The 25,016-nt window shown below is 30.3% G+C and overlaps 3 non-coding genes across 3 annotated transcripts; 2 read left to right on the top strand and 1 right to left on the bottom strand.

Moving 5' to 3' along the window:
- Nucleotides 1-15,432: 15,432 nt before the first annotated feature.
- On the bottom strand, nucleotides 15,433-15,504 carry Trnat-ugu. The gene has a single exon. It is a non-coding gene; the product is annotated as a tRNA-Thr (tRNA).
- A 2,063-nt stretch (nucleotides 15,505-17,567) lies between these two features.
- On the top strand, nucleotides 17,568-17,639 carry Trnat-ugu. The gene has a single exon. It is a non-coding gene; the product is annotated as a tRNA-Thr (tRNA).
- A 330-nt stretch (nucleotides 17,640-17,969) lies between these two features.
- On the top strand, nucleotides 17,970-18,041 carry Trnat-ugu. Its single transcript has one exon. It is a non-coding gene; the product is annotated as a tRNA-Thr (tRNA).
- The last annotated feature ends 6,975 nt before the right edge of the window (nucleotides 18,042-25,016 follow it).

A 25,016-nucleotide genomic window follows, 5' to 3' on the forward strand; every position in this document is an offset into this window, starting at 1 on the left:
CAAGGATTGCCCGCGTTTTATGTCACATGATTTTCAGTTTAAAAATTACTTTTTAACTTTTTTTTATATTTTTAATTTTAATATTTTAAAAGAAAAATGTGCTTTTATGACTCGAAATCAGAATATTTAAGTATATTTTTACATAAATTTTAACTTTTTTCAAATTTCATAATTTATTTTTCACTAACCGAAGTACCCTATTGAAAATTATTTATTAATATCTATAGTTCCTAGCCTAAGCTTTACCTATAATACATCATCTTATTAATTAAATACATCGAAATATATTTTACATCGTTTCTTAAATGGAAAAATATTATATAAAAGACCATTGATATCTAAAATTAACCTAAATTGGACGGAAGTCTCGTCCCTAAAAGTAGATCTTAAAGAAAATATATACAATTAAGATTACACCGAGTCAATTTCGATTACAACCGAATCAGTTTCGATAACAACGTTTACAACATCATGTGGCCCGCGATATTGTTTCCGTAAAAACATTGTACGCGGATCAAATTGGCCCAGTTCATTGATTTCAAGGAAAGGATTTTGGCGAGAAGATTGGAAATAGAATTTCGAAATGGTTTGGATGAAGATTTTGATTGTGGGGTGCCCAGTTTCTCTGTGGAGAGCTTCAGTCGGATATCGTAGGGGGACTTTCGAAATCGTCCGAAAACAACGATTTTGAAATTTTCGCAAGCTGCGAAGGTGAAACGTTCGATCAGATTGGGGCAGCGTACGTGAGTACGGGCCGAATACATGGCTACATGGCTTAAAAAGTCGATTTTTCAAACGTTCGTCCAACTTACTCCTAGTGTTGAGTAGTGTATACAACCCAGCAAAGGATGCGTTTTCAAGGGCAAGACGTTTCTTAACGTTCTGCGTCCAATTTCAACTGTCTTTAAAGGGTTACACTCAAGTATTCAACACTTTGAGTCTGCTAATGAATTCCATCATAGCACAGTGAAGTATTTATACCAAATTTCCGGACAAAAGTCAGAAAACTCAACTCTTTACCGGGCAAAAAAAAGCTTTGAGTTTAGTACCTTTTTTAACAGCAAATATGAATCACAAATATTGAATTATTTTAAAAGAAACATTAACATTAAATACTTATAAATAAAGCATAAACATTCGCTTTCAATATAAAAAAGAATCCTTACTCAATTGCACTAACAAACACAGTAAACGTAAATTGAATGACACGGTAAATCGAAAAAACAATAATAACATGCATCCGTAAGAACAGGTGGATAGTTAAGGTAATTTAAGTGACCTGTTTGTGATGGAGTGGTTATCTAACTACACCAAAGAACAAGTTTCAATGCAAAATAGAAGAGTTTTCTACGGAAATTTGGTATAAATACGTTCAAAAAATGATGTAATGAAAATGAAAATAATTAAGAAAGTACTTTTATTTTATATGTTCTTGAAGTTTAAATTTTCTAAATGTTAAAAAAACATAAATTTTTGGAGCTGATTTTGTTATTTTTGTTCAATGATGGAACTTTTTTATGCATGTGCATTTATGTAGTCTCTACTGTTACCAGCTCCCAGAGTAAAAAGGTATAACATTCATAAAATAAGCTAACACACAAATGTAGGTATATTACTACAGCGGATTGGAGAATATGATTATGTGCTCATAAAATAATCTACTGAATAAAAATAAAGTTTCGTAAGTTGGACTGTTTTTGTTTTAGTGAATTGCCTTTTTTACGTAGACTGTGCTACAAAAATGGCTGTAAAAGTTTAATTTTATATTCAAAATTAATACTTCTTGTTATCCATATTTTTCGTAGTCAAGTAAATAAAGCAGAAAATATCGTAAAGGTATTCCTAAGACCTATAGGAACATTTATCACCATAAAAATTTGCAATCATTTGAAAATTGGGGGTGTTTCAACCTTCCCAAACCACCCAAGCAAGAAATAGTCATGAAAAAATTTCTAAAATGAAAATTTTGCCACTGGAACTGGCTCTAAGGTTTTTTCTCTGGTCACTGATCACGAATCGAGAGTCCAAATTAAAAACACCGTACAAAATTTTTGTAACCAACTCCCCCAACATGAAAAATGTCAATCATGACCCGCCTCTTGACATTCAGCATTAATTCGTTTGTTCAAGGTAATTTTCTATGATTTTTCGAAAGTTTCGAGTTGTTATTTCGACCTTAACTTGGCAGATAATAGCTTTTAGATACTAGATCGTTTTTGGTTTGTTGATATAAATGCGACTCTTAAGAAAACCCCATAAAATGAAATCCAATGGCATATTCTTGGCTGAACGCACGCTAAAAGTTATCGATACTAAACAAATTAATCTGCTCTTATTTGTTGTCTTGGTAAGTCTTAAAATTTATATAATCCACTTATAGTATAGTGCAGGGGTCGGCAACCTTTTGAGTCGAAAGAAAAAAATTACAATTTACAAAATTTCAAAGAGGTTTTCAAGAGCCACAAAAATTGGCCGCCGATTGAGCCGCAGGTTGTCGACTCCTGTTTTTTCAAGTTTTGTGTATTTAGTTTCCCTTTAGATCGATAAGTATTCAAATTAAGTAGCCCTAAGGAACCTTGCACTCCGGGTGGTCGCCCCAGTCGCCATCATAGTTTATTTATTCCCATTTTCCTTTATTTAACACATTGCAATTCAACCTTTCATAGAGACGACGTATAGACTTATCCTGCCAAGAATAAGTTCAAGTTACTGTAATCTTGTCTTATCCTTAATTTTGAGAACCAATCGTTCAATATTGGTTCAGCTACTTGGATAGAGGTTGGAGGTAGCTTTTTTAAATCGATACATCCAGGCCTTTGCCCACTTAACTACGCCACTGACTAAACTATCAAGAATAAGTTCAACATAATTCAATCCTATATTAACTCGACTTAAATCGTTTTGGTTTGCTAGATTCAAAGTTTGACCCAAAAAAATCAACTTTCCCCTTTCCTGGCATGTGCAATCTGATAAATTCGATCATAAACTTTTTCTCTGTTCCAATTTTTCTTAAGCATTACAAACTTGTGTATAATATAAACCTAAATTGTTTTCGCTTTCGCTTTTTCTTTGACCGATTTATATTGCTTATTATTTTCTAAGAAAGTTATCCAAAATGCAAAAAAAAATAAATTCTTTAATCCCTTTTTTTTTTTGAATAATTACCGGACATAAAATTTTTTTGAAAGGCATAATAAAAATATTTACAAATAGTAAAAAAAATCCTTTCACTATTAACCAACCGGAATCCTGAATTCTCTGAAATACAATTACATAACACAAAATTGCCCTACAATAAAATTACATAACAATAACAAAACAAACAAAAAAGTTTCAAAAATCACCCGCCAAAAAAAAAATTTTACAGACAGTAAAATTTTATTACATCTGTCTTAAATATTATTGAGATTAAATAAAAGAGAGGCCAAGCGAATTATTAGAAAAAAAATATTACGAAAGAGTTTATAAGTGGCCTTGGAAATATATAAATGTATAATATAAAGTAGAAGGGGGAAAGAGATGTATAGCAAAAGTCAAGACAATTTCCTCTAAGCATATACACAAAAAAAAAAAAAACATCAAAAAGTTTTTCAATCGAAAACAAAAATTAAAATTCAAAACATCTTTTAACCCTGGAAAAATTATGCAATCCTACCAAAAAAATAAAAAAAATTTCATAATAAGTGTATGAACACACAAAAAACAGATTTCACAATTTCACTAAAATATTTATTGTCTTCGATTACCAAACAATTGAAAGTGTATGAAAATTTGTTTAAAACTTTCCCTCAGAAAAAAAAACACAAAAAAAATATGACCATGAAAAGGGAATGTTTCAATGTCAGTCTAATTAATAATTTTTTTTTCAAATGAAAGTAAAAAAAACTTAAAACTTGAATAATTATTTTGTAAATAACTGCCTTACCTATTATCAGAAAAGTAAAAGTAACCAGTTTTGAAACAGTTCTGGCCTTGAATTGCTACAAGACATCATCTTAACACTTTTATTTTTTAATATTAATATAAAAATCACTATAATTCACACTCAAAAAAAAAGATACACAAACTGAAAAACTCAAAAACACTTGAGAGGAAAAACTGCGTCACATCGAGGAAAATGTGTGTGTTAGATATAAACAAAAAAAAAAAGAAAACAAAGTTAAGAAAAACACTATATTTTTTGAAGACACAACACAAACTCTCAACTCATAATATAAATATAAATAAATTATATTTTGAAAAGTTTTGTTACGTAGTCAGAAGTTATTGCGAGCGGAGTAACAAATAAGTGAATTATAAGCTATGGGTTTTGTATATGTGAGTGTGTGTTGTGTATGTATCATTGAAAGGCGTATACAGTCAAACTTGGTTATAGTGAAACAGCTGATGGGTAGTTCTACAAACTGATGAATAGCGAATTCTACTATATTTGAAAAAGTACTTCAAAATGTTGATTTTGCTAATAAAAAGCCACCAAAAATTTATTTCGGAAAAATACACACGCTTTCTTGCCAAAAACTTAAATTTTAAATCTTTTTTAAACTGTCAAAAACGCGGACATCCAATTTGGAGACGTAATATCGGTATCATTATACGAAATAACACAGATAAGTTTGACAAATATATTCATAGACATCTGATTATAATAAATATAAATACTTATTATCTATGGATATATTATACCCAACTGTCTAAACTGAACTAACTGATGGTCTATGGTTCATACCGATATGACATCACATCAGGGATTGCCCGCGTTTTAGGTCACGTGATATACAGTTTAAAAATTACGATTTTTAATTTTAATATTATAAAAGAAAAATGTGCTTTTATGACTGGAAATCAGAATATTTAAGTAAATTTTTACATTAATTTTAACTATTTTCAAATTTCATAATTTATTTTTTACTACCAAAAGTACCCTATTGGCCTGAAATTGCCAATACTACAAACTAAGAAATTGTTCTGAAAATGCTAATAACCTCAATTCTTATGCCGTCATTAAACTTGACCTAGGTTTGCAAGCTCAATGAAGTGCTCACTCTACTTAATATCTGGTAATCGATAAATGATAAAATTGGAAAGAAATTTGATTGAGTAGACAGTATCATTATATGTATGTCTTCTTGACTTGATAATGAACAAACGACGTTCCATCCAAGGTGGAAGGGGTCAAATTAGAGGCTACGGTAAAGTATATGGAAACAGGGAAGGATTCTGATGAGGGTGGAATTGAGCCACATAGTTTATGGACGCTCCCTTGTATATTTTGGCAACCATCCCGTTAGCCATTTATAATAAATGAAGTAAGAAGAGCTTTTATTTACTTTCATATGTATAAGACAAAGAAAGAGTCAAATGTATTGTGTGTGATGCACGCGTGACTGACTTGATGTGTATATATGAACACATAAGATCGTTTTATACATAAGACGTCCATAGAAACTCTTCTTACTTCATATATTTTAAATGGCTAAGGAGATGGTTGTCAAACTGTAAAAACGTATTATAGGATATAGCGACCATATTTGTAGGTGTCATCAATGTCGTTATAGATAATTTTGACTGTATTTTATATATTTATAAAAAGGACATGACTGTAGTATAGTGTATAATGTATGTGATCAGGACATTGTTAATAATGTGAATTGTAATATAAATATTCATACTACAATATACACTAAGCCTGTGTTCTCTAACTATAAAATCAGGTGTTGAATACTCAGCCACGACTTCTATATGCAAATATAGGTAAAAACTTCGTAAATCACTTTAAACTCGGCCGACTAGAAATATAATAATAATAATAGACTTTCTTTTTCGAATTGTAGGTCATTTCTTAAAAGTTTGTATAATATCTTTCAATCCGGTGTGCCTTTTGGCATAGGCCTCCTCCAACTGTCTTCACTGTATTCTGTCTTCTGCAATACTTGTCCAGTAGGGTCCCAAAGTAAGGCATATTTTATCTTCCCATCTTCTTATTGGGCGACCATGTCTTCTGTTACTGCCTCTTGGGTACCATAAAGTAAAATGTTTGCTCCACTTATTTTTATTACACCGTAGCATATGGCCAGCCCAACCCCATTTTTTGTGATCAATACGGTTGAGTATATCTACCATTGTGGAGTTAGTCATCGAGTTCATTTCTAGGCTGACCTCTCAACTTTCCATAGCAAGTGATTGAATCGTTTGCTCTAGTTTCTTGGGATCTTCTTCCATTCCTTTTTCTTCCATTGATATTATATCGTCAGCGAAACTCAAGTGACTCAGACGTCTGTCAGTCAAATTTTCTAAAGATGCTTTCAAGTACAGCATTGGTAGTTTGGGAGATAAGAAATAGTTGAGAAAAACAATATGTCATAGAAATAAATTTGTCTGTAGTTTATTTGGCGATTGGCCCAGTAATTTTCGAAAAAAACGATATTTCGGATCGATTTCCGGTATTATCTCGAGAATTATTAGCCCAATCGTTAAATGAAACCGATTTTTGTATTTTTTGGGTCAAAATTACCTTATATACAGAGTTTTATCGAAATTGGAGACGATAAATTTGTATCGATTTTTTGCAATTTTTTCAAGGGGTACCCCTTAGAAAAATTCGAAAAAATCGTAAAAAATTATTTGTTTCGGAATTTGATGAAACTCAGTTTATAAGGTAATTTTGACCCAAGAAATTCAAAAATCGAGTTTATTTGGCGATTGGCCCAGTAATTTTTGAAAAAAACGATATTTCGGATCGATTTCCGGTACTATCTCGAGAATTATTAGCCCAATCGTTAAATGAAACCGATTTTTGTATTTTTTGGGTCAAAATTACCTTATATACAGAGTTTTATCGAAATTGGAGACGATAAATTTGTATCGATTTTTTGCAATTTTTTCAAGGGGTACCCCTTAGAAAAATTCGAAAAAATCGTAAAAAATTATTTGTTTCGGAATTTGATGAAACTCAGTTTATAAGGTAATTTTGACCCAAGAAATTCAAAAATCGAGTTTATTTGGCGATTGGCCCAGTAATTTTCGAAAAAAACGATATTTCGGATCGATTTCCGGTACTATCTCGAGAATTATTAGCCCAATCGTTAAATGAAACCGATTTTTGTATTTTTTGGGTCAAAATTACCTTATATACAGAGTTTTATCGAAATTGGAGACGATAAATTTGTATCGATTTTTTGCAATTTTTTCAAGGGGTACCCCTTAGAAAAATTCGAAAAAATCGTAAAAAATTATTTGTTTCGGAATTTGATGAAACTCAGTTTATAAGGTAATTTTGACCCAAGAAATTCAAAAATCGAGTTTATTTGGCGATTGGCCCAGTAATTTTTGAAAAAAACGATATTTCGGATCGATTTCCGGTATTATCTCGAGAATTATTAGCCCAATCGTTAAATGAAACCGATTTTTGTATTTTTTGGGTCAAAATTACCTTATATACAGAGTTTTATCGAAATTGGAGACGATAAATTTGTATCGATTTTTTGCAATTTTTTCAAGGGGTACCCCTTAGAAAAATTCGAAAAAATCGTAAAAAATTATTTGTTTCGGAATTTGATGAAACTCAGTTTATAAGGTAATTTTGACCCAAGAAATTCAAAAATCGAGTTTATTTGGCGATTGGCCGAGTAATTTTCGAAAAAAACGATATTTCGGATCGATTTCCGATTGATTTACCTATACCAAAATTTGTTTCGTAGCATCAGTATTTTTAAGCGTTATAAACTTGGGACTAAACTTAATATAAATATATTTATAAAGTTTTATTGAAATCTCTAGTATTATCCAATCCTTGCATAAAGTTCATTGCATATAGTTTTGTATATTGTGTATGGAGGTAAAAACATACACTTTTCATAATACTCTTACATTCACATAGACATGCATGATACTAATACATGTATACATAATATTATAAAGTTTTAAACGTAACGATTTGAACGCATGGTCATTTTATATATACGATGATACAGAAATACTATCATGTTAGAGCATTTACTAATGGAATGCACTTTTACTTTCTTTTAACTAGTTTTTAAATATAATTATTACCTATGTTTTGATCTGTATTGTAATTGAATTTTAAGATTATTTTTAAAATAGTCAATGATTTTAAATTAATTTAAATTTTATTTGATTTTTAAAGTAGTTCGGCCGTCAAGTGACTAGTCAAGTTATCAACTAATTTATATTCATTGAATTTTAATCTAAATTATGAATAAAAATAATATTTGTATCACGTAAATGTTTTTTAATGCTTTGAAAATATCGTAAAAGATAAAATTTATATGTCAATTTGACTAGTTTTTGACGTTTAAACGTCAAAAACCAAAGTTTTTTTATATTTTCTTTTTGGAAAGCGTCGTAAGGTTTTTAAAAAATGGTTTATTAAAACATATGAGAAAACTGGATTTAGGAAAAAATAGACCGAAAAAAATTTTGTAATAGTGTCCCATTTTTGAATGACAAAGCTAAAAACGTCAGAAGCCAACCAACTCCTTTATAGTTGACAAACTCAACCTTACTAACTCGTAATTACAACAATATTCCGGGTCTATAAAATTTTCGGTTTGTTTTTTCCGATTTCCGAGAAAACTATATCACTATATGAATTATAATTTAGAATTATTGTTTTAAATAGAAAATAATTTTATCTATAAGTCACTCATACCCGACTATTTGTAAAAGCTTGAGGCGCTTAATATCAAGGGTGAATCGAAAAGTAATTAGGCATGTGGAGTAGATGAGGGGTTCCGATTCATTTTTGATATTTTAAAAAAACCGCCTCAAACTTTTACAAATAGTCGGGTATGAGTGACTTATACATAAAATTATTTTCTACTTTTTAGTACAATAAAAGCTTGTTCCATAAAAAATATTTTTTTATTAAAATTTTTAATTTAAGACTAAAAAAATGTATTTATATAAAATATGGTAGAAGCGATGGGAAAATCAGGGCGTCGCAACCTTACCGTGCATTGTCATCCAAACTAAATGTGCATGCAAAATTTCAGCTCAATCGTTTGAAGATATCTACTTCAAAATTGAGTTCAAAAATCCACCGTAACATACATTCATACATTGCAAGCTAAATAAAAGCTTTTAAAAATGAGAAATTATAAGAATTTTGCTCACGCTCGATTTAAAACATGAGTAGTTTTTATTTTTCAGTTGTTAAAAAGACTGCGTTAGAGTCAAGAATGTATCTTTTTGAAGGTATAAATTTGCCAATACTCGTATAAATCCTCACGGGTCTTTTATGTAGATATTGCATGCCATCAAAAACTGTTGAAGACATACATTCCATTTCAATAAAGGTGTCTTTTCTTAAGATATATTTCATGAAAGGGAAATATGACTTTAGTGGCGGAGTCCTGCACGAGCTGTTTTTAAAAATGTGACAGAACAAATTGTTCTTTTTGTAGATATCAAATTCAAAAAAAAGAAACTTCCTTACATCTAGAACAAATATAATATTAAATTTGGAAATACTCATCAGATATTAACAAATATGCCACTTTTTAAATATCAGCTAAAAATAAAAAAATCTAAAAATAAAGAAAAGTATAATAAAAAACAAGAAATTTTGCTGACATGAAAAAGATTTTATCATTTATTTGACTTTCTGATATTTGATATTAATGAGTAATGATAAACTATAAGCTAAAAAATTTATTTATTTTCAAGAATTGAGTCATATGTCTGACTCAATATCGTAAACGCTTGCTTAATATTAGATGACTTTTATTATATGAGCAAAATTTTTGTCATTTTTAAGAGTAAGACTGTATATTTGAGTAAGACATCAAATTTTTTCATAGTACTGATTTTATGAGTAAAATAAGTTTATTAGGTTCATGCTGAAAAATATGAACAAAATTCGATAAGGTAAAAATCTGAAAATACGGTTCTCTTTCAACGAATGTGATTTTTCTTAGCAAAAAGTGAGAAAAAAGTCAATTTTTCTTATAATGTCTACTAACGAAACATCGCTAAAACTACGAATCTCCTTAAAGTATAATGTCCGTTATATTTAAGCTCATAAAAACATATTGCTGTATACGTAAACTATCTGGGACAATAAACTGTAACTGCACATAATACTTAGACAACGTATGCACACATATACAAATTATACACGCACAGGTGCATTATGTATAAATTTTTTTAAGGACGTACATTTATGAGACTTGTTAATAGACAAATAAATAAAATTATGATAATATAAAAGTTTAAATGATTACGATTTAAGAAAAGAAATACTGGTATCGAAATAATTTCGTTGACTTTTAAGTTGAAAAAGTTACAAAAAGAAAGGTTTAACATGGGACTAAATGGAAAATATAAATCAATATTTCTTAATAATATCGATAACTATACTTGAAATTTTAACCAGTTAAAAATCATTTAAACTTTTAATAGAATAATTAAAATTATTTAAAATTTACATACTGTTTCTCTATGAACGCACATAGCAAAACCGGTTTGTGAAAAACATAGCGTAACTAGCTTTGATAGCGAATATCTTTGATAGACAAAAATTTTGAGTTTAGTAGTTCCCAAGGAAGTGATTATTCTTAACATCTACTCAAAATTTTATTTCATTTTGTAAACAAGTGAAAATAAACAACTGGCTGAGCTAATTGTTAAAATACCCTGTATAGAAAGTGTTGAATGCCAGTGCTTGCATTATTTCTTTTATAAATTAGAAGAGTTTAAAAAACCATCACAATTATGGCAACCTTTTACAACCATTTATTTGGTTTTGGAACATTTCGAAAATTTTCGAAAATATTTTCTAGAATTTTTGTTCGTTTTGCGAGAATGTTTCACAAAACCAATGGTTGAAGCTATCTACAAATGTTCAGCTCCCTATCTTTTACAGTTTTTCAGGAAATGGACAGAAAAATTTTGTCCTAATTTATTTTTATTTTTAATTTAAAACTTTTAGTCTATCTCTAACGGTTTGCAAGGTGGGTCTTACGAACCCAAGACCCAAAAGAAATATATCAAATTTCAGCTTGATATCTCTTTTCGTTTTTGAGTAATCGTGTCCACAGATAGACGAATAGACAGACGGGCGGACAGCCGGAAATAGACTCTTTAGGGAATTTTATGAACACTTATACCAAAATCTTGAATCCTATAGAATCTGGCCTCAGTATTTTCAATTTACTTCCTCAATAGAACCTCTGAATATACGCCAACGCAATTTTCCTACAATAAACATGCTTTAAAAAAAGAACATAAAAAAAAAAACACTATTACGAGCCACTCTATAGACTAGAAAAAAAAAACATAATAATATAAAAATAATAGTCTGAACTGAACTGAATATGCACTAATATATAAGTGAGATATACTGATGTGAATGTAATGTTATCTCTGTTTACCATTCACTCTCAATTTCTCTGAGGCTTAACTTAACTCACTTAAACAATGTGGTATAAGCTAGTTGGCATTATTTTCCCCTTTAAAAGTTTTGTGTGATCTGTGTTGTGTATTTAATATAACATACTACACCACACATACTTAAATACTACTGCTTAACTTAAGTATTATAAACACTATTGTGTATTAGGACATGTTACGCATATCGAGAAAATTTAAGGAACTGTTTAGGGGTATATTGCATTCGATATAGGTTAGGTTAGGTTATTGGCTGTCCACGAAGAACACACTTAGGCTATAGAGCCCATTGTGATACCATACATGTGTTTTATCACCTTTTCCGCTGATAATTTCATTTATCAGGTCCTCAATTTCAGAGGCTGAGTGCACATCCTTCATGCATATACCATGCACTAGCCCACCAGCCCATCACAACTATTAATTAAATTAATTTTGTTGCGACGGCGGGAATCGAACTAGCTACCCTAAGCATACCGTGGATGGAATTGGTTATGCCTTAACCAACTGAGCTAATAGGGTGGCCACTAGGATATAATTCTCAAAACGTTATTAGGCAAACATATTTATCATTTTGAGTTTTTTAATCCCAATCCATTATGGTGTTTCAGCATGGCATACAAACAATATTTCACCAAACTGTTCGCACTGTAGGAGGGGCAGAGAGCTGGTTGGAATTCACACCCTTAGGGCTTAGTGCCCTTTGGCATGTCGCGGACGTAATTGGTAACGTCTTAACCAACTGAGCTAGAATTGCAAATAAATTGTATCAGATTTTCACCATATTTTTTGCGTGAATGTATATCACAAGACCACCTAGTTGAAGCTACCTGCAAATTTTCAACTACCTATATTTTATAGTTTTGGAGAAAATGGACACCAAAGTTATTACAAGCTTTTATTTAGTTTCAAATGTCCCGTTATCTGCAAGTCAAATTTGATCCACTTCCCGATTTCCGATTGAGCTGAAATTTTGCATGCACATTTAGTTTGGATGACAATGCATAATAAGGTTGTGGCGTCCTAGTTTTCCCATCGCTTCCACCATATATGATATATATATACATTTTTTTTGTCTTAAACTAAAAATTTTAATAAAAAATACTTTTTAAGAGACAAGCTTTTATTGTGCTAAAAAGTAGAAAATAATTGTATGTATGAGTCACTCATACCCGACTATTCGTAAAACCTTGAGGCGCTTAATATCAAGAATGAATCGAAAAATAATTAGGCATGTGGAGTAGATGAGGTGTTCCGGTTCATTTTTGATATTTTAAATTGAGCGCCCCAAGCTTTTACAAATAGTCGGGTATGAGTGACTTATAGATAAAATTATTTTCTACTTTTTAGTACAATAAAAGTTTGTCCGTTAAAAAATATTTTTTATTAAATTTTTTTTAATTTACGTTTTATTTAAGTTGTTTACTTTTTTATAAGGGACATTTGGTACGTTCTATCTCTAACGGTTTAAAAGATAGGTCTTACGGACTTAAGACCCAATTGATCTATGTTTAACGAACTCGAACTCACTTTTTTCGTCCTGTGCAAATTTCAGCTTGATATCTTTTTTCGTTTTTGAGTTATCCTGCTGTCAGGCAAACAGACGGGCAGACGGACAATCGAAAATAGACTAACTTGATGATTTTATGAACATCATTACCAAAATATTGTTAGGTGGTAAAATTTTTCTCTTATTATCAATATTTTTAAGCGTTACAAACTTGGAACTAAACTTAGTATACCTTGATATATATTACATATATACAGGGTATAAAAAAATTAACCTTTAATCTACACTGCTCCTAGTTTTACTTCCTTAAATTTCGCCTCGATGGACATGTATTTCGCTTTACAGTTTCACAAACTCCAGTAAAGTAAAATCACTGGGATTGGTTTCAAATCTGTAAAGTGTAACCTATCGGTATATGTAGATTAAAGAGGTCCTAAGCTTTGTTGGTGAATGTAGTCATTATTGTAGATATAGAATTTTATAATATAAAGGTCTATACCTAAATTAAACAATCTATCTCATTGATTTCATACAAGTTAAACAACGATAGCATTTTTTTTTTTGTTGAATTATGATGTCATAATATTAAATGGTATCATTTTAAATGGTTTAGAGTGTAGTTTGTTCACAAAAGAACTTCACTTCTTTTTTAATGATGTGTACTCCTTATTTATTAATATTTTGATCCTTCTGTGATTATTAATTTATTAATTTTTTAGTTCATTAAGTTAGTTATATTTACTTTTTTTAATCATTTTTGTATTTTGTGAAAAAGAATTAACTAAGTTTTAAAATGCATGTATTGTAATTGTATTGGGTGACTCATTTATCTGTTCTGTTAAATTTAAAAGTGACACTTCTTGTTTCGATAAAAATACACAATATTACTACTAAGACTAAGTGTAAATCAATTCTAAAATTTAAGGGAGGGGGGGGGTTCTTAATTCTTTTGGGTGCTCTTTTTAAGTCCTGCGACACGGTTCATCCCTTGTATTGTACGCAGTGACAGTGACAGTATTAAAAGGAAAAAAAACGGGAGTGTACGTTATTATACAGACAAAACAAACAAAAATTTCCGTTTCTTCTAACGAAAATTTTTAAAACTACACAATAGTTGCTTCAACAAAGTCTCGTTTGTCACTGACCAGATGGTGGAGTGAGCGACTGCGGACCAATACCGTAGCGTTTACACCAACTAAGCGCATCTTTATATATTATAAATGCGAGAGTAAGCATGTTTGTTTGTTTGTTTGTTACGCTTTCACGCTAAAACTAGCGAATGATTTTTAATGAAACTGTACAGCAATATAGCTCATACTTCAGAATAACACATGAGATATACTTTATAAAGATACAGTAATAAAAAAAAATAAAAATTTAAAAATTAATTTAATTTGACATTTCACACCAGATTTTACAGATTTCTGTAAAAATAGTCAATATAAAATATTTCACGGCCATCTATTCTGATATACTCAATGAATAATTACGACTATTATACATTTAAATAAATAGAAAACCTTACATATATTTTACCTGTGTAAAACAATCGTTACCATTATTTCGAGATTTATAGAAAGGGGAAAAGCGAGAGCAATCTTTATCAATCTTTAATTTTAAACCCAGCGAAGCGGGTGGGTATCACTCTATAGTGAATGCATAAAGAAATGAATTATTGCATTGAATTGCAGTAAATTTAGAGAGAGACACCCGATATGTATGTTGAATGAAATTGAAATTGATTAGACTTATAATCTAATGAGGTCAAAAGATTTAAAGTACATACATACAAACATTTTTACTTTTTATAATCAATCTATATATATAAAAATAAAATATTTGTAATTAAAATGTTTTAATTATTATTTCATGTTATTTATTTATAAATATTTTATTATGTTACTAGAGTGATACCCACCTGCTTCGCTGGGTTTAAAAGTAAAGATTGATAAAGATTGCTCTCGCTTATCCCCTTTCTATAACACTCGAAATAATGGTAAGGATTGTTTTACCCAGCTAAAATATATGTATGATTTTCTATTTTTTTAAATGTATAATAGTCGAAATTATTTGTTGAGTATATCAGAAAAGATGGCCCTGAAATATTTTATATTGACTATTTTTACAGAAATCTGCAATTTCTGGTAATGACAAATGACTACTTTTACAGAAATCTGTAATTTATGGTAATGTCAAATTAAATTAATTTTAAAATTTTTTTTGATTTTTTATTTTTATTACTATATCTTTATAAATTATATCTCATGTGTTATTCTGAAGTATGACCAGTTTCATTTAAAACCGTTCGCTAGTTTAAGCGTGAAAGCGTAACAAACAAACATGCTTACTTTCGCATTTATAATATATAGAGATGTTATAATTGAATTGAGTTTATAGTAAGATTTTTAGGAGCAACAAAATGCATTTTCAATATTCTGCCACAAAAAAAATATAGATTTGGGAAACCTAAAACAAATGAAATGAAATTTAGTCCAAAATTATAGATTGTTCACAATTGCCTCCTGTGAGAATCGAACTCACGACCCCTGGTTTACAAGACCAGTGCTCTGCCTCTGAGCTAAGGAGGCGTTGTATAATAAGTTTTTAATTACGACTTGCACGTGTATGGGGGTAAAAATCTTATGTGAAACCGTCAAATAATTTAACTTCCATTCACTAAGCGTTGATAAAATATTTATATGAGTTGAATAGTGACCAATTAAAAAATAATAAAAAATTGGTCTATAACATAAAATATTTTAAATAGATATTATGGTCAAATTTAGTACCGCAAGTCATAATTAATTATATTTATACCATGTATATATGAAATATATCAAGGTATACTAAGTTTAATCTGAAGTTTGTAACGCTTAAAAATATTCATGCTACGAACAAAAAGTTTGGTATAGGTGCTCATAAAATCACCTAAATAGTCCATTTCCGGTTGTCTGTCTGTCCGTCTATCAGCCTGTGATTACCATAACTAAATATCGAGTTGAAATTTTTATAGAATACGTAGAACATAAAAAATGAGGTCGAGTTCGTAAATGAGCAACATAGGTCAATTGCATCTTAAGTTCTTAGGACCCATCTTGTAAACCGTAAGAGCTAGAACAACAGTTTAAATGAAGAAAATGTTCCTTATAAAATAAAAAATTTGTTTGAAATATTTTTCGTAAACGTCACTGTTTACCCGTGAGGGCGCAAATTAGGAAAAAAATTTGTGTTTATATTTTCTCCAAAACTTTGAAGGATAGACAGTTGAATCTTCAACTAGTGGCCTTGGAAAACATTTTCGAAGTAAGAAAAACATTCTAGTAAATGGGTATAGGTATGGGTATGGAGATTAGCGGGCCATGCTCGAGCATCGGGCCTCAAAGCAATGGTTCAGAGCACCTAGCCAAATAGACCCTTGTACTCTATCCCCGCTACGCTTTTCAGTGGCTATTATAACCAACTGATGTACTGAAACCCAGGATTTGCCTAGCGCTGAATTTCCTAATTTCCTCTGGTTCGACTATGGCCGGACCAAATCATTTTCTTCGATGCTGTATGAGCGCCGGACAGTAACAGAGAAAGTGGATCGATGCTTCTTCTGAATTTTCTCCGCATCTGTCACACGCGGGAGATTGTCTTTTTCCAATCTGATGTTGGAACTTGTTCAGGTTATCATGTCCTGTGAGTAACTCTACGATGACTCTAATATCAGCTCTGTTTAGTTTCAAGATCTCCTCGGCTCTGTTACCGAGCGAGTTTCCTTCACCCAACAGGCTTTTGGCGATTCTCCCTCCCTCGTAGCTGGTCCATGCCTTTAATTGTTGGTTTTTCAGATTATCTCTTAATCTGTTAAGACCTTCTTGGTAAGGCATCCTCGCAAGCTTTTCTTGAGTGGGAGCCATGGTGGTTCCCAGTTTGGCCAGCTTGTCTGCTCTCTCATTACCGTTCCAACCAGAGTGTCTAGTAAATACTTTAGAACATTTTCTAATTTATATAAAATAATGCAAGCACTGATGTTCAACACTTTCTATATAGGGTATTTCTACAATTAACTCAGTCAATTGTTTGTTTTGAGTTGTTTAAATTGTGTTTTAGTTTTCACACAGATAACGCCATGCATGATAGATTGTTTAAGTAGTTGTTCAATGTTCTACATGAAAAAAAAAATTATAAAATTCAAATTTAAAATACAATTGTTTTTTATATTTTTATTACAAGCAATTTCCTGTTGGGTGTTAGTTCCCCTCACTTTTGCAGATAAGTTATATATTTATAAAAGAAAACATATTCTCACATAAAAACATTAAAAAAACGTCTTATATTTCGAAGTTCAGCCATTCAGGAGACTTAAACAGATAAAAAAAATTATGATACTATGAATACTTTAGACTTCAGAGAATTATTTTCTACATTAAATTACAGGAGTTATTTTTTTTATTTAAATAGATTCAGTATCACGTACTGAATGTAAATGCACAAAATCATTTTAAGGAAATCGATTTTGAAAATTTGTTGTTTCTTGTCCCATAATTGTTTTTCGGTTCAGTAGTTTTTATTAGATATAGACAATATGCGTATAAGTGATATAAAAGATCAACTCCAAAAAAAATGTACAAAAGAATAAAAAATAATTTTTTTGTTTCACATCAACGCCTGCTTAGCTCAGAGGCAGAGCACTGGTCTTGTAAACCAGGGGTCGTGAGTTCGATTCTCACAGGGGGCAATTTTTTTATATTTAATCATTTTCATTTACAATATTACGATGTTATTGTTTTAATATTATTCTCAAATAATCAATAACGGTTTTTTGATGTCTTATTTTTGAAATTTTATGCGAGGATTTTATTTCTCAGATCGATTTTGAGCAATTTATTAGAAAATATTTGTTTAATAGTTAAATGAACTATATTTTCGTGCCAAATAGGGTTCTTTATTGGCCTCATATCCTACAGTTTTGAATTTCGGGTGAAATAAACCACGAATATCGAAAAAAATGAGTTTTATCTTAAATTTTAGGCGCTACTCCTAATTAACTATTAGGATGGACACCAACGCCTCCTTAGCTCAGAGGCAGAGCACTGGTCTTGTAAACCAGGGGTCGTGAGTTCGATTCTCACAGGGGGCAAGATATAAATAATTTATTGTTTTCATTTGCATAAATAGAATCCTTGATAAATTTTCTTTATGATGAAAACTTTTTTGAAGCTCAATCACCGATTAATTTTTGTCCAATTAAGATTATCGCGAGTTCTTCCATAAAATACTGTGTTCAAAATCACAATTTTAAAATGAAATAACTCACAATTTCCCCCGCAAGAAGCCCTAAAACTGTGTTTGTTGTGATCAAGGGACTTTGAACGACCATTTACCCTAAAAATTAGTGAACATTCACCGACTTGCTCAAACAACCGAACTACTTTAAACAAATCCGGCTTTTCTTTTTGTATTGTTTGTCCGTTATATACACAAGCACATATTCTTGCATGGAACATGGCGGGAATTACAAAAAATGACATATTATTTATAAATAATATTATTTATAAAATTAAAAAAAAAATAAATATTACAAATACAGTATCAATATATTAATAAATACGATTGCATACATATCACATGAGTATAATACATTTTAACCACAGCATCATGTTTTTAATGGTGTTGTATTGAATACGTCTGATTCAGAAATTTTAATGCTTTTTTTAACTCTTCAGTACTCCCGTTATGATCATTTTGCTCTCGCTCGATTTAAAACATAAATAACTTTTATTTTTCAAATGGTATTTGTGGCTGAAACTATTTCTACCTTCATATAATTTAGTCTACTTTCGAATTATAAATTTTTCATATTTTTTCAACCTATCGAACAAAATCATAAACAAAAAATATTATTTTCGAAAATATTCGATCCTGTTCGTGTACTTTCGTTAGTTAATTATAAGCCGTACTCAGTAAATTAAAAAAAAAAACTTGTGATAGAAATTAGTTAAAATGAATTTAATTATTTAGATTATTTCTTTATTAAACAAGTGAAAACAAACAATTGACTGAGTTAATTGTTGAAATACCATGTATGGACAGTGTTGGTTACTCTATCACATTACACATACATATATAACTGATATACACATATAAATAATACGTACTATTTAATTTACGCTCACACGGGTTAACAGTGATGTTTATGAAAAAATGTTTCAAACAAAAGTTGTTATTTTTTTATAAGGAACATTTTTTAAACTTTTGTTCTATCTCTTACGGTTTACAAGATGGGTCCTCGTTGCTCATTTACAAATTCGACCTCACTTTTTACGTCCTAAGCACGCTATAAAAATTTCAGCTTGATATCTTTTTTAGTTTTTGAGTAATCGTGATGACAGATGGACAGACAGACGACAGACAGACAGACAACCGAAAATGGACTAATTAGGTGATTTCATGCACTCCTATACCAAAATTTTGTTCATAGTATCAATATTTTTAAGCGTTACAAACTTGGGACTAAACTTAGTATACCTTGGTATATTTCATATACATGGTATAAAAAGACGATTTGCCTGTAAACTGTATATCTATATACTCTCGAAAGCAAACGACGTATTTTCTCATGCAACTGTCTTAGACTCAAAAGTACACAGTTCTTGAAAAAATTCATGGAAAAAGTGACCCATCTTTCTTTTCGAATTTCGAGAGAATACTTCCAGATAATTTTTTGATGAAAATTTTCCTAAATCAAAATTGTTTATTCCAACACTAATTTGTTAATATGACTGGTTTGGTTTAATACGTTTTTTTTTTGTTTGTAGGATAATTGATTTAAAAATAAAAAAATTGACATTTTAAAAAGTGATTTACAAAATTTTTTGATTAAAAAATTTAAGGTTAAAAATTTCTCAGATTTCAAGTGTATTGACTAAAACATATTTATGTAGGTGTCTCTTTTATGACTTTCATGTAAATTACTTTCAAAATATTCAAGTTTTTTTTTTGTCACTTAAATAAATAAAACGAAACAAAAACAAAAAAAAAGTTTTTTTATGACTTTTGAAAATTTCCAAAGTTGAACTTAGTAAGTGAAAAACTAAAGTCTGTTCAAGTTCAAGTTAAAATACGTCTTAAAAACTATAGTATCTAGCCTAAACTTTACCTATAATACATCATCTTATTAAATACATCGAATTATATAAATATGTTACATCGTTAAAAAACCATTGATATCATAACTTAAACCTAAGTTGGACGACAGACATTGACGAGCTATGCTTTGAGGCGACACAAGGTTGAAAAGGCGCGTTCATTCGTCGCTGTTTTCACATGTAAAACTGCCAGAACCCGAAGAATTTACCTTTACGAATGTCTACGGAAATACATCTTTATTGCTAATATAGAATGCTTCGAGTGAATTTTTGGCATCCCGTCCGTCAATGCGTTTTCGCTAAAGTTGAACTTTGGCAACCCAGATGTGACGGGAAACATCGTGCAAAATTGAATATTCTAGTTCAAAAAGTTGAAATTGAATATCGCTCATGGTTTTGAAGATTTTCACTCCAGCGTTTCCTCTTCAATCAAAATATGTTTCGCAGCGTCAGTCAGTTCGTAGCCTCGCCCAAAATCTAGGTTTTCTGTTTGATGTACTCCACTCAAAAACAAAGTCAAAGAATGTACCGAGCTCAAAATATGCGTGGATATCTGATTCGTCAGTGGAAATAAATGAGTGCATTTACAGGACTTTATTGATAATTGAAAGATTATGTGAACACGTTCTCAATGGGATGGGGTGGTGTCCCCCAAAACCCCTCCCTTGCGCATGGGACTGATGGACAGATAAAAGCATGCTGGAGAAATAATATATAAGATAATAATTTATAAATTTGTACAATTCAATCTGAATCACCTATATGTATCTATTTCTCGATGAGGACGGCCTTGATTCAATCACAATCCGAGGCGTACGAACAAAAAAGAGATATACATATATCATATAAATATAAATTTTTTTTTTTTTCGAATTTTTTTACAAATACTAGTTTTTTTTTAAACTTGTCTATGTTTTCATAACAAACAATAATAATTTTTAAATAGTTTGTTATTAAATCAAGGTTACTTATATATGTATTCATTTTATATATATATATAGCTACTTTTCCCGCGTCCCTACCGCGCACATTTCAATTTTCATTCTCAAAAAAAAAAAAAAAATTAAATCTCTATATATTATAAATGCGAAAGTAAGCATGTTTGTTTGTTTGTTACGCTTTCACGCTAAAACTAGTGAATGTTTTTTAATGAAACTGTACAGCAATATAGCTCATTATCAGAATAACACATGAGATATAATTTTTAAAGATATATTAATAAAAAATTTAAAAATTAATTTAATTTGACATTACCGTAAATTACAGATTTCTGTAAAAGTAGTCATTTGACATTACCAGAAATTACAGATTTCTGCAAAAATAGTCAATATAAAATAATTCACGACTATCTTTTCTGATGTACTCAATGAATAATTAAGGCTATTATACATTTTAAAAAAAATAAAACCATACATATATTTTACCTGTGTAAAACAATCCTTACCATTTTTTCGAGTGTTAAAGAAAGGGGATAAGCGAGAGCAATTTTTATCAATCTTTACTTTTAAACCCAGCGAAGCGGGTGGGTATCACTCTAGTCAAAGAATAAATTTATAAAAACTATCTTTATACAGTCTATAATTTTGTTACATTGTGTTTTTATAAGTTGTCTTATAATTTACTGCGAAAGTACTGCGAAAATAAAATTAGTTATTTGAATGTTTAGATATTAGAAATTTAGGATATTTGAAATTTTTTGATGCTTGTTATTCAATCCTACAAAAACAGCTGACCAGATTATGATGAAATTTGGTACACAGATAATTAATTACCTCTAAAAAATAATGATATGGGTGGCCTCTGTTATAGCAAGATAACTTAAAAACGGAGGTGAAACCCCATTATTATTATTATACCATGTATATATGAAATATATCAAGGTATACTAAGTTTAGTCCCAAGTTTGTAACGCTTAAAAATATTAATACTATGAACAAAATTTTGGTACAGTTGTTCATAAAATCACCTAATTAGTCCGTTTCCGGTTGTCTATCTGTCTGTCTGTCGTCTGTCCGTCTGCCATCACGATTACTCAAAAACGAAAAAAGATATCAAGCTGAAATTTTTATAGCGTGCTGAGGACGTAAAAAGTGAGGTCAAGTTCGTAAGTGAGCAACATAGGTCAATTGGGTCTTGGGTTCGTAGGACCCATCTTGTAAACCGTTAGAGATAGAACATAAGTTTAAATATAAAAAATGTTCCTTATAAAATAAACAACTTTTGTTTGAAACATTTTTTCATAAACATCCTTGTTTACCCGTGAGAGCGCAAATTGTATAGTAAGTATGTTATGGCTATACCAATTATATATGTGTGACATGTATGTATGTGTTATGTGATAAAGAAATCAACACTGTCTATAAATGGAATTTCAACAATTAACTCAGTCAATTGTTTGTTTTCATTTGTCTTAAAATCAAGTTAAAATCAAAAGTAAAGATTCTAAGGTGTGACATTCCATAATTATATTCAAGAGAAATTTGTTCAACAATCCTTGAATTCAATCATATTGAACAAATAATAAATTGTTATAACACCTTACTATACTTACAACCAAGCATAAGTAGGCGATTCAATAAAAATTTAAGCTAATTGCCAAAAAACCAATTCAAATACACATGAATATGAATTGAAGCGGGGATTGGCTACAACTTCAAGTATCTCTTTTATTTAATAATAATTTACTCAATTAATGATATATGTATTCAGTTCCTGATATTTATTTGAATCATTTGAATAATTAAGATTAAAATTTATTTAATAATAAAAAAAAAAAACAAATCTTTATTTCAAGGTTGATTGCTGTTTTTTTTTTTTGTTTAAATCGTTCAATTTTTTGTTTGCTCTTAATTGCGTGAACCTGTTAATTATGAGTGAAAATTATCAATTGAAGAGTTGGATATAATAAGGGCGTAAGTGCCTTTTTTTCTCAGAATAGTTTATTTAGATTCTTGTATTATTATGTAGGCTAGGTTAGGTTAGGTTGTATTGGCTGTCCACGAAGGACACACTTAGGTTATAGAGCCCATTGTGATAACATACATGTGTTTTTCCACCTTTCCGCTGATAATTTCATTTATCAGCTCCTCAATTTCGGAGGCTGAGTGCACATCCTTCATGCATATACCATGCACTAGCCCACCAGTATTTTTCCCTCTGTATTTATACCTTCATTTATTTATACCTGAATATCTGAGACACTGAGTAAATGGAATATATTTAAAAGTGAGAAATGCAGGTTCCTTGCTGTCTCACTTAACCAGGTTTCACTGTATATCTCACGTATTGTGTAACTGTTTAAACAAATTAACTAATTTGTTTATAACATTCAGCTGATTTTACCTAAAGATGGACATTTTTTAACTACACACTGGAGTAGGTATTCCGGTATTGGCATGTCTTTTTTTGTAGTTTTATGTCTGGACGGATCTTAATATTGTAAGTAATTTTAGGAAAATTTAAACAATTGTTAAAAACAAATGAAAACATTCTTTATTTTTACATATATGAACAATCACAAATCATTAGAGCATAGCGTTCATATAATCTTCGCCATTAAATCATGGATTTACCTTGAACAAATTTTTAATAAATATAAATACTTTTTTTGTGTGCAAAGATTCCATCTAATTATCAAATTTAAATCCTTTCTTGTACATCAATTTTTCCTCAAAGATAAACATCAACAGAAGTAAATTCTCTCAAGCGATAAAGGTGACTAAGAAAGTACGAGCTGAAATTTATAAGATGAAAATCGTCAACACGTTAGAAAAATAGATAAATTTAGCTTTAATATTTTATTCTCACTTGGTTGTCACGGAGACAATGTGTCATAGAAAATCTTTGCAAAAAAAAAAAAAAAATGAATCTTAACAAGTGAAAATAAACAATTGACTGAGTTAATTGTTGAAATATCATGTATAGACAGTGTTATTTTTAAGTAATTGACATTAATTTGATTTCAAAGTAATAAACGCCCCTATAGGCACATCTTAAATACTATTTGAATTTTCAAATTGGTAATTTGAGTATACACTACATCCCAATTTGGAGGAACTGTAGAGATTAGCAAAGCCCCATAAAGCATCGAAAAAGGCGGATTTTTTTCTTCCGGAAATGTTTCCAATCTGAATCGATATTCTTAAATCATAAAACAGTCTCGATTAAGTGACCTTGCAAACAACACAAGTGGTTGAGGAAAAATTGACCTCCCAGAGATAGTTAACGAGTTCATCAGAGCTAGTGTTACGTACCAAGTAGATTGTGCTCGGTTTTGTCTAGTTTTAGATCAAAATTTCTGCTCGAGACCGAATGTTAATATTTTCTTCTAACCTTGTGACCGAAGTATTTTACCAATCACACGCATCAAAGCCCTTGCAACAAAGAATACTATTATTTTAATTGCTAAAGTAATTTCACTGTATTATACTTCAGTGTTAATGATGTAATTCATTGATTTTTAAGCATCATGGTGATTATTTTATGTTTATGAAGACAAGAGGCGGATTTAAGATGTTTCTATCGAAGTGAGAGAGAACGCGAGATATTAGAAAGGGACGAAAGGGTAGTTCCCTAAATGGTAGTTTTATTAGTGCAGTAAATCTGGCGCATCCGGAACACACGGTCTAGCAATAAGCACATGATCACCACACAGAAGTAAATTTTACAACGTTGCCACTTGTAGGTACAATTCACTTCTGGATAAGACTAAATATTCGTCAAAGAGTAACCTTTTTTTGTAAACTATGCGGTAAATTGCATACTGTTTAGGCTCAAAGCATTCCTTATGTATTTACTTACATATATCTGGTTGTAAACTTAGGATTAAACGTGGTATAGCTTGATATGTTTCAGATATGCGTGGTATTAGAACGGGCAACCAATGGAAATTATCCCTTGAGTCTTTTTTCTTAAATCCGACACTGGTATATGAAGACTACAATAAGTAATTAATTCTAATTTATATA

Source organism: Chrysoperla carnea, chromosome X (assembly GCF_905475395.1).
Source record: "Chrysoperla carnea chromosome X, inChrCarn1.1, whole genome shotgun sequence".
NCBI lineage: Eukaryota > Metazoa > Arthropoda > Insecta > Neuroptera > Chrysopidae > Chrysoperla > Chrysoperla carnea.